Genomic DNA, 13806 nt, shown 5'->3' with positions numbered 1-13806 from the left:
GTGTTGCCAGATGTAGCTGAAGGTGTAAATCAATATATATATATATATATATATATATATATATATATATATATATATATATATATATATATATATATATATATTGCAAAACATATAAATTCACTCATAACTCATACATATGGATGTTCTGTCGTTAATTTTCAGTTTGCCTAGTTGGGGTAGCTTGGAAACTATGGAACAGAAAAAATAATTTTTCATTTCCACCGATAACTAATCGGATGAGGCCTCTCTAAGGGGAAACTAGGGAAATTGTAGTTTTCATAAATTAATACTCTGAATTGGCAACCCTGCTGATGTTTCAGTGCATCAAAAGGTGTGTTAAAGATCTGTCTACATTATGCAATTACTGAAAACAATGAAAAACGAACTTTGGAATTATCATGATAAACTTTTACTTAATACACTCGGCAACACTGTTATTCATTTCTATGGGGCTATTTAAAGCAAGAGGTACCGTATACAATGAACTATTCAAGACCTGGAAACGAACATTCGCAGTGCCATTGAGAACAGTAACACTTCTAATCTTCGTAAAGTTGCTGCCAACCTGGTGAAACGTGTGAACCAGTGTTTGAATCAAAACAGGGGACACTTCCAGCATCTGCTGTAGAGGTGGTAACTCATTTCTGATAGTAGCAGTGTTGCCGGGTGCATGTAAGTAAAGATTTTATCATGATAATTTCAAAGTTTGTTTTTCATTGTTTTCAGGAAATGCATAATGTAGACAGGTCCTTAACACACCTTTTGATACACTGAAACATCAGAAAAGAAGCCAATTCAGAGTGTTAATTTATGAAAACTACGATTTCCCTAGTTCCCCCTTACAGAGGCTTTGTCCGATTATCTGTGAAAATGAAAAAAAAAATATATTTTTTTCTGTTCCATAGTTTCCAAGCTACTCCAACTAGGCAAACTGAAAATTAACGACAGAACATCCATATGTATGAGTTATGAGTGAATTTATATGTTTTGCAAAAAAAAAAAAAAAATATATATATATATATATATATTGATTTACACCTTCAGCTATATCTGGCAACACAATGTGGTTCCTAGTGTATTTCAATCATTGCTTTCTAGTTTAAAAATACCGGTATATGCATGAACAAGGCTTCATTTTGGTTTAACCATTGTTTGTGTATCATTTCAGGTTCAAAAGTTCTACTATCCCAAACTCCGGGTTGCGTTGTATATTTGACACCCTGTAGTAATGCCTATACATGTAAAAATGTTTTTCAGTATAGAGAATATTCACGGTGATTGTGAAAATTTACGGTGAAATATCTTGCAATTGGAGACACCAGTTTCAGCATAAAATCCCCATTCGTTAAAGATAGTTAATGCTTTTCTCATATGGTGCAAATAATGAAAAGTAATCTATGCTTTTGAAATCCTATGATATATATTGTTTTTGTGCTATATAGGTAAAAAAATAAATAAAAATAAAAGTAAAGCACTTCTTTTTCATGAAGGGGAATGTGATAAGGGAGAGTGTGACTTGACGGATGAGCTTAAGCACCTAAGCGAAGCACAAACATAGAGAGAAGATAGGCCAAGTTTTTTGCAGCGCAATATGTGTAACAGAGCCAATCTGTCGAGATCGATTTTTATTCGTTTGTGTTAACATTGAAACTGATAGGAAATGAGATTTTCCTTCTTATTTTCTTTATGCTTCTTTTTAAGAAAGGAAAGAAGTCCGAAAAGAATAGGCGGGGCTGATTGGCGAAGGTTGTTGTCTGAAAAGAGGCATTGTAAGGCGAGATTCAACAGAGAAAGACGGATGTTAGAGGCGGAGAAATAAGTTCAAGAAATTGGTCACGTTTTCTGTGTCTATCCTTTTAAGTAACACTTTTTTTCTTTCTTTCCCATAATTTAGGAGAAAGGATAATTTGGAAAGACAAAGCTAATTAAAATATCTTCATTACGCGAAAGAAGACTAGTGGCTTAATTCATAGAGAATGACAGAGGGTTATTTGCTCGTGAAGAAACGAAGTCTATCCATTATCATGTCGATGCTTTTCACAATCTGTATGAAAATAAAACGCAGCTCAATATTTGGTTTAATCAAAATTTTAAAAATGCATTTGTTTCTACAATATAAGATTGAACTTAGAGTTTAATCGTTTATTTACTTGACTTTATCTCATACGAATATATTATCATACATTCTACCATCATCGAGAAGTAACTTGTCCTTGGTTGAGAAATTTCCATGCCCCATAGATCTGTACAAAATCTTTGTGTTGTAGTTACCTGTTTTGATGGTCCAAAGGTTCAAGTCAATTTCTCCTTTTTTTGTTTGTTTGTTTGTTTGTTTGTTTCACTGCATTCTCTTAATATGCAGTGAACTATAACTATAATGTCATTTCAACGTATCCCAAGCTGTTCTGTACCTCTGCTTCAACAATTTTTAAGGTTGTGCTAAACAATCCGGATTCAGTAAGAATTTGTTGACTTTATTTAGAAATGTACAGGAAAGTGAAGGATATAAGTGTTTTACTTAGAGAGGCGATCAGAATGATGTAAGAGTAATTCTGAATGAACCTGCTTGAATTTTTGAAGTCCTGAATTGAGTTTCTAGTATATTATTGCATAATTCATAGCAGGGGTAAAACTGCGGGGGAACGCGGAAGGACGCTATCCCCCACCTCCAAAAATATGTACGACATCCCCCGAGTTTCTAAGAAATTACAATGGGGAAAGATAGGTAGGGGGACGGCGTGACGTCATACCGCTACCTACCGTCCCCCTACCTTTTCAGATCCACTTTTATCCCTGGTTCAGAGCTTTTAATAACGGTAGTATTTCCTTGAAGGTGGATCCAATGTCGGAATCCATTGAAGTGGTCGGTTGTGGTTTGTGTGGAAAGGATCTTGATTTGTTAATCTGATTGTATACTAAGTTTGAATACATATAGGTGGTATGCCAGAGGTGGTTGTAGCCGCATTAGATGTTTTTCACAAAGCAGTTCTCCCCGTTATTTCTCCTGTTGGGAAACGTGACAACCTCGGAAGTTTCGTAGGGTGGTCCCTTCCATAGTTGTGATAATAGGAAGGCTGATTTCTTTTCTTCTTAAGACATTCAGGAGCGAGGTTAGTCCTAGGATATTTCAGGCATCTGAGTTTAGTATTACAAGTTGATTGCCAGTGTCCAAGACGTAGCAGACATTACCACTGAAGAAACTCACTGGTTCTATATGGCTTCACGGTGGTTCTATAGGTCAGACGATAGCATATTTCATAGACTGAAAGACTCTTCTCGGATCTGATCATAACTTCTCTGGTCGAATTTGATTCCCAAATACTTTAACCAAAAGAAAACTAAGAATTTGAACGTTGAATTGAAAATTTAGATGTAATAAATCAATTCGTACGATAATTCGGGGTAAAGCACAAACAGTACTCGATGGTGGCAAGGACCTGGGGAGCATACCTAATGTAGCATGCGTCAACCTGCAGAAGTAGTAGTATGGTATCGCTAACAGAAAACAACTAAGAAACTATTAGCTATTGAAGACAATACAAAAAAGATAGAAAGAAAATATGGAAGCAGGATAATGCTAAGGAAGACTAAAAGAAATAAAGTTAAATAAATTATGAGTGATTTTACTTCTGCAGAGTGATTTTACTTTTAGAGATACCATGAAGTGAGTTTTTCAAATTGCGAATGGAAGCTGCTTCTACCCATAAAGGTGTTATTGAAAATTTAACGTAAATAAATTACAGCTCTTTTCAAAACAAAAATTACGTTGGTCAAAAATTTATTGCTTGCATTACTGTGTAACTGTAGCTTGTTTTCTACAGACATTTCTAAATGAGTTTTTAGGAAATTGAGATTTTGTTAATAGCTATCTTGTATCAGAAAGTCCGTTTTCGTTAACTCATGGAAATCAGTAATCATTTTCAAGATAGGCACACCCCAAATTAGTTTTTGCGTATATACTTCTAAGTGAGTTTTCTGAAAGTTCATAGTCTAACTAAATAGTGTTCCACTACCCGAGAAACATTTTCCAGTGACCTTTATGGAAACCATTATTATCGTTTTAAGACACATTCGAGACTTCTAAAATACACCTTTCCAAAATAACGAGATAGCTACATCGCTTTCTCGTAACCAATCACGGGGTTTCATGAAAATTCCTGGAATCGTTATGAAATTGTAACTGAAGCTACTATTAGAATTTTATTTGAATGCACTTTTAAATAATTTTCCCAAATCGAGACTCAGTTGATTACTTTCCCATGCTTGAAAACGGGATTTCTCCAAAATTTCATGAATGTTATTACAGCCATTTTAAAGCTAGTATTTAGAGCTCCCGAAAACGCTAGACACTAAATGACAACTTTCCAGAGTAAGGTACTAGTTGGTTCAAAATTTCGTGCTTACGCGTATAAAAATTTCACCAATTTTCATACTTTGAAACCGTTTTCAAGTTCTTTTGCAACACCAATATTCAAACATTAAATCCACTAAGCTCTGATCGTTTTAGACTTTAGAACTTTTTAAAAAATGTAATAAATGTAATAAATATCACTGGTTAACAAGAGTTTTGTAAGGTGAATTAAGATACTATTATTATACTTCTTGCGCTGAAAATTTCACATAACGTATAAGACTCATTTTGTCTTAGGAGATTCCAAATGAGTGATGTTTTTGGCATATAGAGAATACTTTGCTTGCGTGTGGGCAAGACTGAGAATGTCCCAAAATGCTTTGACCAGTAATTTTGGTGGATAAGCAGTTAGTACTTTGCTGGGTTTAACAATAAAGAAATCACCGAGACGTGCTTGTGTTAATTCCTCTGATTTGTTCAGTTACGTACGTGGATAGTTTGTTGCTAAGTGTCAGTGTAGTTCAATGACAAAAACATTTAAAACTATCGGTATATGATTAGTACTTTGGCTGCCAAGTTGGTGATCAGAACAAGAACTGAGCACTGCACGTATTACATGTTATGTTAACTGAATGGATAAAAGGAGATAACATTTTTCGTTCGGTGTTTCAGACAATTGGCGAGAACCTGCAAGTCATCTCGTGAACTACTATTTTCGTCTTATTAAAATTGAAGATATTTCTAATAGGAAAAATAGGAAAATATAAATTCAAATGTTACATTAGTTCTGTAGCTGTTGTCGCATGGTGAAAATCTAACAATTCCTACACCACCAAGTGAATGGACATTTCCAACTGAATAGGAAAATTCAAACCACAGTAAAAGTGCTAAATCGTTAGGTATGATGCTACTTATGACTCTGGGATAAAGAATGTGCCACATCTCATTGAGGAGCAAGAACTAAGTAGTCTAGAACAAGACCTTTGCCTGTCCAAAGAAAAAGCTTAACTTTTAGTGTCACGTTTGCAGGAATAGAAAATACTGGTTAAAAACAATGAAGTGTCAATTTTTAGGAAGACAAATTAAATGTTGTGATCGCTTTTAGCATGCAAAATTCTCTTTGCTGTTATAATGATATTAATGTCCTTGTAAAAGACTTGGGTCTCGCACATGATTCACATGAATGGCGTCTAATACAGTAGACAATTGAAAAACAATTTGAAGGCCGTGCCATTACACAGTGGAAACAAACAAACAAAAACATAAAAGTCAATTCCCGTAGCACATTTTGTGCGTCTACGAGAATCTTATGAAAGTATGGAAATAATTCCCACAAGCATATAGTATGAAAAATGAAATGAAATGGAAAGTATATGCGTATTTTAAAGCAATGTGTATTGTTATTTGCTCTCAGAGGCGGATTCACGAAATACTCCTGCTTTCTTTGTTCTTGCAACAGAGAGACACTATGAAATAATAAAAGATTGGCCACAGAAGACATAATTCACAACAGGTGAAACTAATATCAAGTTGAAACCATTGATTGAACTCACAAAAAATTTATATTGCCTTCACTTCGCATTAATTGGGATTAACGAAAAATTTCGTCAATGCAGTGGACAAGAGTGGATTCAAATATCTTAGAAGAATTTTTCCGACACTTATGGATGCTAAGTGAAGAAAAGAAATTTACGTTGAGCTTGAAATCCGGAATTTGTTGAGCGATACACACTTTGAAACCACACTATTGGCTAAGGAACTCGCAGTGTGAAAATATTCTGTACCTGTGGTGAACAATTTCTTTTGATGGCATAAGAAAGACAACTAGCAGTTATTAGTGGAGAACTTTCTGCAAAATTACATATTAAATTTGGGATGTTGAATTCTACTGAAAATCCATTTTCTCTATTTCCATCTGAACTTCCCAGAAAACTTAGGTAACGTTAAAGATGAACAAGAAAAGAGATTTCACCAGGACATTCGAGTGATGAAGGAACGCAATCAGAGAAGATGGGATTCAGGGATAAGAAAAGGTTACTGATGGTTTCTGCAGATGATGTGATGTATCAGAAATGACAAGAATTAAGAAGGAAAGCTAACAAAAGTATACACATGTTTGAAATCGAAGATCAACAAGGGCACGTAGTAACTGACCATCACAGAATTCTTAGAATTTGGGAGGAATGCATAAAAGAACTGTATGATAAGAAGAACTGCACCAAAGATATTGCGATAGAAACAGATGAAGAGGTGGGTGATGAAAATGAAACAGGATATTGAAAAGTGAAGTAGGACAAGCCATCAAAGAGTCATGCGATAAAGGAAAATCATTGGAGTCGACGACATACCAGTAGATTTGCTCAAGGAGTTAGGAGAAAATGCAATGAAAGTACTGACTTTACTAATTAACAAGATCTAACTGAATGGTGAATGGTCAAAGGATTTTCTTGATGTTACAATGATTACATTTCCCAAGAAACAGCAAATAAAAAAGTACAGTGATCACAGAACCATTAGCCTTATTTCTCATACTGTAAAAATTGTTGCACGCATACTGAACAGACGGCTGCAAAGTAAGATAGAAAAGATGTTGGAGGAAGATAAATGTGGATTCCGGACAGGAAAAGGCACTAGAGGGTTGATGAGACTAGTGTTGTAAAAGCTGAAAAAAATCGGAAATTTTGGGTAAAAAATCAGTTTTTTACAGTTTTTTCCCCGAGCTTGGAAAAAACCGGAAAAATCGGGAAAAATTGAATTTTCGAATATTTTACTACATTATGCTTTTAAAATGAAAACTATTTTATATTTACTAGTGTACAGTTAAGATCATGGAGTACTTCCCTTACTTGAATTAGAATAGGGAAATTTTGTGACAACAAATATATTTGCACCACTCCTTTAAAGTTATCACCGTGATAGAATGGAGTTATGGCTACAAAACATACTAAAATATAATCCTAGTTAGATTAATTAATATTGGCGCATTTAAATTATCTTAAGTAATCTTATAAAGTTACCGTTTTATGTCGGGGAAGTGTTAAAATAACAGGGCCAGAATCATTTTAGTTCCCATAGATACGTATATTATGGAGATACGTATCTTCCATGTGCTATGTAAAATTTCCGGAAATTTTGAACCCATTAGAAAAATATTTTGTTCGGAAATATTGGCTAAACCCGGAAAATATAATTTAAAAACTATTTTTTCGCCTGATGCTAATCTTATTTGCTGCAACCTGTCTCCAGCATATATACAACTTATTTTGCTAGCAGGAAAAATACTTAAAGCAAAAGCTTTTAATTTAATTTTTTAGTTTTCTGATTTCGATAAAAATCCCTCTTTATTATTTGTATATTTTTCGAACAACTCAAAAAGAGAGAGAATCTTATTTACATATACACACATACATCGGGCAAGTGCGTAAATTTGAGCAGCGACAAATATATTAAATTAACATGTGAAACTTCTGTTCGTTATTATTAAAGACTAGCACAATATCCGTTCTTCGCACGGTGAGAATACGATTCATTTTGGGTATAAAGGGCACTAAAACTGTCACCAGTGAATTTAGGGACCCCAAATACTATGAATTCGACACTAGTATCAGTCATTTTCAATTACTTTTAAATGTTACCCCATCTTTAGGAGTACTAATGGAGACTGAATTTGGATTTAAAAGTCATCGGAATTGTTCATTTCAGCCACCCCGAAAACTATGGATTCGACACTGATATCGGCCATTTTCGATCATTTATATATCTCCCCGCATCCAAGCTGCGGGAATGAATTTGAATTTAAACGGCATCGGAAGTCTTACTGTTCATCACAGCAACCCCAAAAACTATGGATTCGATACTAAAATCGGTCATTTTCGATCATTTTTTATATATCACCCCCTTCCTCCTCCCTAAAGTTTTGGCGTTGAATTTGGATTTAAACTGCATCGGAAATGTCACCGATCATCTCAGTGGCCCTGAAAACTATGGATTCGACACTGATATCGGCTATTTTCAATCATTTATATATATATATATAAATATATATATATATATAAATATATATATATATATAAATATATATATATATATATATATATATATATATATATATATATATATATATATATATATATATATATATATATATCCCCTTCCCTAAGTTGCGGGCCTGAATTCATATTTAAGAGTCTTCATCCCCGCGAAATTAAAATACCGCTAATTTTACAGTAATTATGTGATATCTTCAAATAGATAAAAGATAATCGAAATGTGGAACAAGAACGCCCTAGACAATATTATTTTACATGAGAAACCGTTGTCACGATTCACTTATCTGCTTTCGATTTCGAGCCATTTTGAAAATCAGCATTTATTTTCGCGTTTCCAAACAGCTGAAAACGGAAAGCCACTAGGTAACTAGTGATAACGGTACCTCACGCAAAATAATATTGTCTAGGGTGCTTTTGTTCCATATTTCAATTATCTTTTATCTATTTGAAGATATCACATAATTAGTGTAAAATTAGCAGTATTTTAATTTCGACGGGATGAAGACTCTTAAACAGCATCGGAAGTGAAACTATTTATGACCCCGAAATCTATGGATTTGACACTAACAGTAAGATCGGTCATTAATTTTAATCACTATACATACATACATACATATACATATATATATATATATATATATATATATATATATATATATATATATATATATATATATATATAAATCCATCCCTTTCCCCAAGTTACAATGCTGAATTTAAGTTTAAGATTCATCGGAAATGGCACTGTTCATCTCAGCAACTCCGAAAACTACGGGTTCGACACTAAGATCGGTAATTTTCAATATATATCCGCACTTCCTTCCTCCAAATTGCACCTTCAAAGTGAAATGGTAAAATCTATTCCAGGCCAGAATCTCATCTATGTTGAAAATTTTTATCGAGATCAGTCTGGTGGTTCAAGAGTTGTTAAGTTGAAATATGTCGCATTCGTAAACAGGTGTTGTTTACGTATAAAAGTTTGTACATAAATTTTATATTAAAGTCTGTCTTTGAATATTAAATAATAGTAATTATATGTTTAGTGCAAATTTGCCTGTTCTCTTTCTCTAAAGAAGTAATTTAGTTAAAATTAACAAAATTTCACCAGATGATAGAGCACATTATGAACTCAGTTTCACTCAAGAGCCCTTTTGTTGCAACAGAAACGCAACAGAAACAAGAATAATTACAACAGTTTTGTTTTCGAATGCTTCTTTTTTAAATGTTCATAATATTGAAACTTACATTTTTTATGCGTTCGAAAAAAAAAACTGTTCCATTACTAGTAAAGCTGAGCTAATACAAAGATTTTTATTTTTTCAATTTTCCCAATTTTTCTGAAAAAAAAACGAAAAAACGTTTTTTTTTTACCAGCAGGTTCAAAATTTCCGGAAATTTTACAACATTAGATGAGACAAAATATTAGTACTGGCTTTCTGATGTGGATTCAGCATCCGAAAAATAGGTTCTATCTTTGATCTTATTCCTCTATTGCAACCAGAAGTTATAGATGTACAAGTTCGAGTTTCAATACTGAATCCTTAAAGTTTGAAAGCCTACCGTAGTTTCACACTGTGATACGAAACTCACTTGTTTATTTATTATTACATCACTAATTCCGATTGTATCATAGTTGGTGGGGGCCGCGGTGACTCAGTGGTAGAGCGTTCACCTCTGGTGCTTGGGGTCCGGGTTGGATTCCAGCCTCCGCCAAGTGAACTTTGAGGTGCACAAACACCGTGTGCGTGGGTTTTCTCGGGGTTCTCCCGTTTCCTCCCACTTCATTCATTCCACCATTTCATTCATTACTCATTATCACCGTACTGGCATAACCGCGGGACGTAAAAATCAAAGATTTCATTTCATTTCATTTTTTTTTTTTTTTTGTATCATAGTTGGCTGGTAGTACCTTATGTCCTAGAGTCGGCGAAGGTATTGTACGAGAATGGAAGGAGCACCTAGGAGGTTGTCGCTTCGCTTCAGACATGGAGGAGAAATACTTCATAACAACGTGGCTAAACACGCAAGGACTGGATTTTTACCAGGAGGGAATCTTCAAACTCACCCCACGATACGACAAATGCTTCAACCAATATGGAGACTACGTCAAAAAAGAATCTAGTGTATGTACTATCTGTTGGCTATATTTTTTTGCGTAATACTGCAAGCTTTGTTGCTTTCTGATCACTTCTAGTTACATATTGGAAAAAATAAATTTTTGAAAGTACAGTAGAACCCCTCTCATCCGCCCTCGGCTAGTAGCTATGCCACTCCGGTTGATCCGACTGTGCTTGAGGCGAACTTGTCTCGACTCGTCGGTGACTCACGAGATCCATTGTCGTTAACTGCCGTCGCCGTATTGTTGTTTACTTGTGTTACCGCATATTCACTTTAGTTCTCCGTCATCTTATGTATCGTTTCTTTCGACGTGCGTGTTTTCTGCACTGTAAGATGCCGTTTTTAGTGCTTACTGTTCGTTTGTTTTTACTGTAGAGAACAATACAGTCATTTTTTAGTCCAGATATTGTTTATGTTACTGTAAATCCGTAATTTTCTGTATTTTCTGATAGTCCGACCTTTTTTTGCGTTCCGACCATACCTCTAACCCCAAAGATGACGGTTTAGACGGTTCTACTGTATAATTATTGATTGTCTATTTTAATATTCATTGTCGCTGAAGAAAATGGAGTATATATTCAAGCGAATGATCACAGAAGAAACAATAGGAATGAAAGTATTTTAAGGATATGGGAAAGGTTTTAGAAAACCCATGCATACTATAGTATATTGTTCAGAAGAAACAGAAACTCACATGATATGAGACGGTGTTTACCAGAATTACAGCACTCTGACACTAAACTCAGCATGTCATTAAAATTTTATTTATAAATGAATTGAAATGTCCAGTTTTACACCTGACGTTTCTAGTCTTTATACTAAAGAAGACGAATAATAAAAAAAAAGTGAATCATTTTAAAAGAATTAGTAGAATGAGAATTGGTGTGAGAGAATGGAAGAACGTCATGCCAAACTCAAAGGCACAATCTTGCCTACAAAAAAAGTCTTAAATCGAACCAGGGATTCCTCACACCAGAGGTGACAGTATTACCACTGAGCTACCGTTAATTTGTGTTGAATATACGTACTGACGTGATGGTAACTATGCAAGTACAAATATAATTGACATTATTAGCCTAGAGTCAATTGAAATAATTACAATAATCACTATAAATCACGTGTTGCTCATATGGTGTTCCGCACGAGTACTAACATGTATAGAATAATTAATGAATAGATAACAGTAATTTGTAGCCTGTGCTTCCTACACGCGCGTGTCTTACTTTCTCTACAGTTTCGTAACTGAACTAATACCTCTGGTAAATAAAGCACAATTATGACCTTGTTTCAAAAATTACACTTTGAAATTTGAAAAGCGAAAAAATTGAATATTGAATTGAAAAGCGAATATTACTTTGATATTTCTATTTACAATGTTTTACTAACCAGAAAAATGTAATATAGTTTTGAGGATTTTTTTAAAGGTTCCTGACTACCACTTCTCCTAACACGTAACGAAGTTCCTTTTTCCATAATGATACTTTCTTATATATGATTAATGGAATTCTTTTATTCTATTCAGTATAAAGTAGTGACGTACTCAGAATTTCTTAAGGGGAGGTTCAAGCTCCCTAGTTCGTATTATTTCAGAACTTTTGTACACATAACTTAACATGGTATATTTATTTCGTCATAAGAACTTCTTCAAGGGTACGGGTTGAAAACCAAAAACCTTTCTTTTTTACAGGTATGGAGAATAAACTCCAAAAATTTGGTGTAGAATGTTAAAATTACATGTGCCATATATTGTAAATAAATTATATTTAGTATTTAAAAAATCTTCACACATTTGACAATATGGGGTCGATTTCTCTATAAGTTTGGAGCTGGGGAAGCTCATTCAGATATGTTTATTTCGTAGTCATCTATCATCTAACAAGAAATCAATTAGAATTTTCATACAAATACGGGGGCTTAGGCAAATTGTCTGGGCTCTAGATCCCCTTCCCAGGATCGTCGTCAGTGATTTGATATAACCATCGTGTGAGAGTTATTTTTACGGTAAGTCCTTTTGCAACTTCAAAGGATAAACGGGAACGTGATGATGTGCTAGATCACTCACATTTTGTGAAAAGGCTCCTTGATTCGAACTCACACTGCGTTGAATTTACGAAAGATAAAAAGACGGCTAGAAGAAAAAACAAATACGATCTTCTTTCAAATATACTTTCAAATTCAAACGAAAAATAATTAGAAATTATATTTCTGGGCTTCCTGCATCTATGGCCATTTTAGCCCGTTACATATGAGGGAGCGGGACGTCCCACAGCAATCACAGTACCCGGAGAAAGGGGGAAAAAGATAAGAATAAGGAAGAAAGGAAGTGGCCTAGGACCTTTATGTTAGGTACCATTCCAGCATTTGTTTGGTTATGAATAAGAAAAACCCAGGTAAAACTTTAGTAAGGATGTTTGGTCTGAAAAGGGTATGTTAAAACTAATGAAGAAATAAGAATCACTGCATGATTACATGGGTTTGTATTCAAGGCATTTTACTTCAACACGGAGTCTTGGATAAACCATACACATTATTGGAAAATATTACAATCCACTCTTTTCCTAAGACTTTATAAACTCGCATTCACGGCAAAAAAAAAAAAAAAAAAAAAAAAACATGTTCACCATTAAGATGATATAGGAATTCTCAGTTTACTAAGGAGATCATCAAGCGAAACGGAGCGAGGTGCTCAAATAATAGAGAAAATGTTTTAAGTGCCTTAGTTTCCACTACTGTTCTTATGAATATAATAATTGTTTGTGATGCTAAAATTAACATTTGTATTTTGTAAAACAGCTTGTATAATTTACTGCCTGCCAATTTTGATGTATTAAAAATGCAATGTTTAGTATGTGAAAAGCAATTAATAATTACTCAAAAGTCGTCGTTATACATGAAAATGACAAGGAAAAACATATATTGGTCGGATCCACTTTCTCGTTGTTAAATTATTAGCATACGTGCTTTCAATGTAGTGGAACCATATTCGATTCTACATAGGAGTTTATACAGGGTGCGGCAGAACCGACTAAGCAGTTCCTATCGATTACCGCGAGAGCTGTGGTGGGGGTAGGCAGTTGTACGTGGTCTGCCTTTGTTCAGTCGTTGACCCTACTTTAGTAGCTAATATAGTCTGTACCGGTGCACATCGTGGTTTTGCCGCACGCGCTTATTATGAAAACAATAGATGTGTGATCGCTACACAACGAGCTTTTCGGTGACAGTTCAACATTCCACGTAACAATGCCGTTCCTAATGCAAACACAATTCGGTCCTGGGTTCGGCAGT

The sequence above is a fragment of the Thermobia domestica genome, chromosome 1 (assembly GCF_964235325.1).
Source record: "Thermobia domestica chromosome 1, izTheDome1.hap1.1, whole genome shotgun sequence".
NCBI classification, from domain to species: domain Eukaryota; kingdom Metazoa; phylum Arthropoda; class Insecta; order Zygentoma; family Lepismatidae; genus Thermobia; species Thermobia domestica.
The sequence above is the reverse complement of the archived record's forward strand: the minus strand, read 5'-3'. Positions refer to the sequence as shown.